Source organism: Mytilus galloprovincialis, chromosome 10 (assembly GCF_965363235.1).
Source record: "Mytilus galloprovincialis chromosome 10, xbMytGall1.hap1.1, whole genome shotgun sequence".
NCBI classification, from domain to species: domain Eukaryota; kingdom Metazoa; phylum Mollusca; class Bivalvia; order Mytilida; family Mytilidae; genus Mytilus; species Mytilus galloprovincialis.
The window spans coordinates 64,714,725-64,721,964 of NC_134847.1; the positions used below are offsets into that span (position 1 = coordinate 64,714,725).

Genomic DNA, 7,240 nt, shown 5'->3' on the forward strand with positions numbered 1-7,240 from the left:
AAAATTCATTACTGTAGAATTGCTGATTAAACAGGTATTAGTTCGATTGGGTGATAATTAATACTTCAAAGACTAGCTCATTGAAGCCAATTTGATCGTTGTTAAAATCAGTGTTTGTTCAAAGTTCGTTAAACAAGTTTGTGAATGTCGTTGGGAAATGCGGTCAATTTATTTCTTCTCATTTCATTCATATATGCCTCTATATATTCATTAAATAGATGTCAATGTTGAAATCTTTGTTTATTTTGATCTCTCAACGACGCCATTTTGTAAAATTTATTAGACTGGTCCCGCGGAGTTACTTTAATACAACAGAAATAATTCCTTCAAAAATCGTTAACCAGTCAATCACGTGATCCGAAAAGAAAAATAAGCGGGAAATTTTAAAAAATACAAAAAAAATTTTAGCGGTTGAACGGGATAGCGACGCGGTCAGTGCAATAGGACAGCGGGAAATTGAAATAGCGCTGAAAATCGCGGCGCTAAAACGGCCTGGGGAGAACACTGTACAATATGTGCATGTTGTCAAGATGTTTGTTGGTGATGTTGCACATAAAAAAAGAAAAAGATGCAAGTAAAACGTTCAGTTCCTAAGTGTACTTTAAAATTAAGTTTAAATTATGGTACATGTATTATATATCAAGTTCATACATGTATATACATTGTATGAAGCCTCTAATTTAAAAAAAAAAATTATGCATATATATATGTTTTTTATAACTAAATTGATAGTTTTCATTATAAAACCTATTTAAAAAATGTACATATATACTTTTTTCTGAAGAAAATTCTTTGATTTGTCCACATTTAGATAAAGATTACTTTTTTTTAATTGCTTGCTTTCAGGAAGCAATTTGCCGCCATATTTTCTGTATGCAAAGTGACCTTAGCGTGACCCGGTCTAGTACAATTCATGCAGACCGCCACTATTTAGCCTATAATATTTTTTTATGGATGTGCAACCTTTAAACCAAAATTCGGTGATCGCAATACCCATGGATCTCACATTGAAATAAACTATTATCTGATTGTACATGTTATACATGTGCTCAATATCCATGCTTCATTGTTCATTGTTGATTGTTCAAAATAAGGTGACAATCTGTAAACCTGGGCTTCAAAACATGACAAATAATTAGTCACCATATTTTTACAATATATAAACAGACAGAGAGAGAGAAAAAAAACTGTTGATTATGTGATGTTTGCATAAAAAATGATAAAATCATGCACAGAAGAATAAGTTTATGATAAATACATGCATTGGTTCAAGAATTGAATAAACATTATTTTTCACCAGTCACTCTTTTCATATGACTTTAAGTAAAAATAAAAATATGCAAATTTTCAACTGGGCTGTAATCAACACTGACATTTAACACATTACACAGTCTTTTATCAAATATTTGTCTATATATTTAAATTCTTGCATAATTCATTCTTTAATTGTATAACTAACTATAATTCATTCTTTAGTTGCATAACTAAATATAATAATGTTCCAGGCAAAGCATCGCATCATTTGAAATCCCTTCATACAAAAGCTATATAAAATGAACAAAAAATTACCCAAGCCCAAAGTCAAACAGAAAAGGTCATAATGTACAGTAACAGTATACCACCCTTTCCATGAAATTATTACAACATTATTAGGTAGTTTTATGTCTTTTAAGTTTAATATATTGTTAACACAAGGATGTGTCTCTGACGCCTGTATGTACAAAATGTAGTTTCTAAATTCAATAGGGAACATATGTAACATTATTGTAGTAATAAACCATTATATAAGACAATGATTTACATTTTGATAGGCTCAATCAGTAGTTAAAGTGGTATATTGAAATAACAATTTGCTTTTAGCAGACAAATCAGTTCAAATGTGTCAAAATAAGCAAAGAAATATCACTGATGAATTATTTACTTGCAAGTGAATAATTCTACCTCATTAAATTGGTATTCATTTGACCTTCAATTTAAAATAAAACAGATAGGGCATAATTTAGAATTGAAAGTGAAACAAAGGTGAACCACATCATTGACTGATTCGATCCACCAAAAATTTGGTTAAAACAATATTTAAGTTATTCTTTACATCATAAAACATGAAATCGAACATAAAAAACCCAATTGCATGAGGTCGCAAATTATTTATCTTTATGTATTTTTATATCGGCATAGTAGCCAGAAATGTCGGTGGCACTCTATGTTACCGTTTTGTCTATCCTGTTACCGATATCAGTATTTCACCTGCAAATGCTAAATTGGGAAGATTTTTTCATTTTCTGTGGTTGCTATTATTTTGAATAAGTGCTGTTATGCAAAAGGTCTCAGACCGTTATTTATGATTATGTATATATGATTACCTAATAAAAAAAACAAAAAAAACATCATAACTCATATTAATCCAATCATAGGGCGCGTGTTTCTGTTTAATGCAAACTTTGAGTATACAGATTTCGGAGGTGTTAATCCTTTAATTAGTTTATGTGATTGCCAATTATCAAACAAATTTACAATTATTAACGTGAAAGTATATGCTGTACGGTTTATATGTTTGTTTTATATTTGTTTATCTGTATGACAGACTGAATAAACTAGATACAAAAAAATGTATCATTGAGATGGGAGCCATCTCTGTGGGCCCCGCTGTGAATAATGTGCATTAAAAAATTGTATCTTTACCATAGGACATGGGTTTGTCAACTACAATCAAAGTTTTTGACCTTGACCTTTGACCTAGGAAGTTGTAAATAAATTATGACACACCCTTTGGTGTTGGTTTATAAACATGTCAAGTATAAACTTTGAAATGATAACGGTTCTCAAGATATAGAGCGGACGCGATCTTTCCCATAGGACATGGGGTTGTCAACTGAAACCAAAGTTTTTGACCTTGACCTTTGACCTAGGAGGTTGTACATAAATTATGACACACCCTTTGGTGTTGGTTTATATACATGTCAAGTATAAACTTTGAAATGACAACGGTTCTCAAGATATAAAGCGGACACGATCTTTACCATAGGACATGGGGTTGTCAACTGAAACCAAAGTTTTTGACCTTGCACATACATCATGACACGCCCTCTGGTGGTGGTTAATAAACATGTAAAGTATAAAGTATGAAATCATAATGGTTCTCTAGATATGGAGCGGACACAAAAGTGTTACGGACGGACAGACTGATCACTATAGGGTACACGCCTAAAATATATTAAACAAAAATTAATTGAATTGAATATGTAGCTCAATTCATTCATTAATCAAGTTGAACTTTTGGAGCTTACACTTAGTACAAAACGATCTTGCTTACAATTAAATAAATTACTAGAACGCACCCGCGAAATCGCGGGCATATACAGCTTGAGAACTGTTTTAGGATGATTTTTTGTAAAAGATATTATGTATGGAGAATTTCATAACAGGTATCAAAAAGCCCTCTCCCTTTTTCCAAAGTCTGATATTTGTTTCCTTTCTGTTAAATTCAATTATTTTCGTGTTTCTGGCCTCAGACCACAATTATTCTTCTCCTTTGCTACAATGCTTCTTTTAATTTGGTAAAAGTCAAATCAAATTAAAAATTTGCACCTTTTCAAACATGAAATAAATGTAACTGCTTATATATATAGATACAAAATAAGATGCCTTTATATTACATTACGTTAAAAAACAATTGTTCAGAAATTGCTTATAACTGATAGTGAAGAAATAATCCATGTACTTACATAATGGCCCAAACAAGATGTATATAAACAGGAGTGATGATGATAAAGCAAAGATAACTTTTACAAGAATAAATTAAGGTGAGCAGTAGATCTCTTGTGCAGAAAAAAATAAGTTACAAAATCATATTTATGTTATTAATATGAATAAATACTTATTATATTATTATATTTTATGTTATAACCTCAATAAAAGTGTGAACGATACGTCTCACAATGTATGGCCGACACATCCTGGGCCGTCATGGAAGTGTGGCCATTGGTTTCGAAAGCGTTTACACTAGCAAAAAAAGTACTCATTCATTGAATGTTTTTAATAAATTAGCAAACGCTTCTGTGTTTTTACCTCCAAATTGAAGAGTTCCAGTGCTACCCTTGGTCAAGAATAATATATTTGGAATGGGCGTGACATTAATTTTCCGATAGATGGGGCAACATTGTTTTCACAAATGTTTGCTTAATTTGCAAAGGTTGAAGAGAACGGGAATGGAACGTAACCCTTGGCTAGCAAAGATGGGTGATGTTGTACCATTTAACACTTTGTCACTGACAGCTAATTTTTATCTCAGTCTAGAGCCCTGGACACAGTGCATGCGTTGTTGTCTAGTTATCCCAATAGCACAAGTTCTAATACACCTGATTGCTATAGTATAGCGACTATTGTCCATCATTACAAAAGTTCCCGTAAATTCTCACATCATAATACAAAATATCTGACTACACAATGGAAAAGCGTTTGTTGTATGAGGTTAATAGTTCAAATGGGGGCAGATTTCCAAATAGTGATAAGGCCCTGTTTATCCCGACAAGAGAAGAAAACTTTGATGTCTGATGTTCGGCAAAACTATGTGACTGATGGGAAAGCAACTTCTGTTCCAAAGTTTCATGTTAGCATACTTCACAAGCCCTGGTCAACTTTCATCCTAAAGTATTGAGATTTTCTTACTTTGTCCCCAATCACAGATAACACCTCCCCCCATATAATTTACTCTGCTTTAGGCAATGCTACCTTGTAAACATGTAAAGTTTATAAATCAAATCATATAAACAAAATATTGTGCTATCTTACAGTGTTATTAAATAAGAAACTTGCAGTTTTTCATTTTCTCAACCACTTGTTGAAGTATCTCACCTAATCACATGAGACTGTCAGAAGCCTAACTGAACGTTTGGATCACCTCTTCTAATTTACATTAATGTCTTGAACTTAATCCTGAAATGCTAGAGCTAGAAATCATGATGGGTTCACTAAATATTTATATAATTCTAACTTATTTAGCGGTGCCACTTTGAAATTCGGGTCGCCATAGGCGCTGTTTTGCTTCTAAGAATGTGCGCACTTCTTCTACGCAACCGGAAACACATATTTGCTTTCGGAATTTATTTGACTTTTCTATAAGATACAATCTCATCCGAGTAGAAAATTAAAGTTTTTAAGCGGGAAATTTAAAATTACGTGCGAAGCATTTTAATCTCAATGTTAAATGGTATTTTTTTTATAATAATGATTAATTCTTCTATAATAACAGGAGGAAGAATTGGATTATTCTGGACACAGCATTTTCTGTTTCAATATGTTTTAATTTCAAAGATACATTTTTTTTTAAAAGATCTTAGAATAGAAATAAAAGAATTGATTATATAACATAGACACAGGGGAGGATCCAGTCAGTTAAAAATGTTCAATTTCCAATGAGACAACAAAGCACATTACATAAATAGAAATTAAAGAACCTTAGTGAGCACGCTCACATACCCCACGTCCCCACATTGTCAATGGAGAAATTAAATAAGTATAAGAAAAAAAAATTGTATGAGAAAAAATATTGAATAATAATTTCCTGTCAATATACATAGTATGTCCTTATTATCTACAAAATTTCATGAAATTCTGTTGTGTGTTTTCAGAGGAGTTGAGATGACAAAACTGTTGCGGAAGTACATTGAGGCAAATAAGTTCAAAGGGACATAACTCCTAGAAAAAAAATTGAACCGTAATTTCCTGTTGATATGCACATCTACATAGTATGTCCTTATTATCTACAAAGTTTCATGAAATTCTGTTGTGTGGTTTGAGAGGAGTTGCGATGACAAACTGTTGCAGTAGAACATTAAAGTAAATAAGTTCAAAGGGGCGTAACTCCTAGAAAAAAAATTGAATCGCAATTTCCCGTCGATATGCACAACTACATAGCATGTCCTTATTATCTGAAAAGGTTTCGTGAAATTCTGTTGTGTGGTTTGAGAGGAGTTGCGATGACAAGAAACAGGACTGACGGACGGACGGACGGACTGACGGACGAACGGACTGACGGACGGACGGACAGTGGGACAGACGGACGGGTCAAAAACATTATACCCTCCGCAACTTCGTTGCGTGGGGTATAATAAACAGAAGTTGTAAACAACTGTAGGTCACCTAAGGCAGCAACCATTTGATTTTCTGGATTTTTTTTCAGGACAAACTTTTTTTTTTGCCTTTGGAGAAAAACAATCTATTTTTTTGGCGACAAGTCGAAAACATTTTTTTTTTTCAATTTTAGCATTACATATAGTGGCAGCTGAGGGTGAAACAAACAATTTTTTTTTCTCAGTGTCAAAAACACAGGGCACTTGTTTCTGTCAATGTGGGGTTTACTATCCATACCATACATTTTTGTACTGGTATGGATAGTAAACCCCACATTGACAGAAACAAGTGCCTGTGGTCAAAAACAGGAAACAAACGTTTTTCCCAAAAAATCCATAGCCCCTCCCCCCCCCCCCCCAGAAAATCAATTGGTTGTTGCCTAACAGCCTTTAACAATGAGCAAAACCCATACATATAAATGTTGAGGAGCGATAACCCATTCCCTTGAATCAAGGACCATGAAGTTGTATCAAAACAAATAAAAATCGATAAAATTCAGATGGAAAGAGCAACCTTATTAGATCAGCACTAAGGGAGCTACCATTTAATTTTTAAGGGGGAGCTAGGATGAAATTTGAAAAAAATAGGCAGGACAGGAGTTTTGAGTAAAAAAAAAAGGCAGGAAAAAAAAAAAAGTCAGGCAACAATTTAGGTAAAAAAGTCAGGATAAATTAAAAAAAAAAAGCAGGACCGAACAGAGTGAAAAATAAAAAGGCAGGACAGAGATTACAGCTAAAAAAAAATGCAGGACAAAATTTTTCCTCCTAGCTCCCCCATAAAAATCAAATGGTAGCTCCCTAAGTAAAACAAAACAGACAAAATCAACATAGGCGGATCCAGGCCCCCCCCCTTTTGTGGGAAAAATTTGGTTGATTATATAGGGAATCATTGAAGCATGACTGGAGCGGGCCCCCCTTAGGAAAAGTTCTGGATCCGCCACTGATCAATAATCTAAGAGTATATATACTCAAAACTAATCCAAAATGTTTAAATCTAATTTCAACCAATGAATAAACCATCCAATGGATTTAAACAAACTTTACATAGGTATAGTCATCATCATGTTAGTACTGTGTAACAGTCTTTTGAAACCATATTTCTGTAGTTA

General features: G+C 33.1%; 1 protein-coding gene across 2 annotated transcripts in view; it reads right to left on the minus strand.

The window, feature by feature from the left end:
* Positions 1–5,067, minus strand: part of LOC143048119 (serine/threonine-protein kinase 33-like) — a 37,307-nt gene extending 32,240 nt beyond the window's left edge. Inside the window, exon 1 of one of the 2 annotated variants that reach the window (XM_076221595.1) lies at positions 4,792–5,067. The gene's annotated coding sequence lies outside the window, so the exon portion shown is untranslated. The remainder of the gene's footprint in view (positions 1–4,791) is intronic. The other variant, XM_076221593.1, reaches the window with a different exon arrangement.
* Between the last annotated feature and the right edge of the window lie 2,173 nt (positions 5,068–7,240).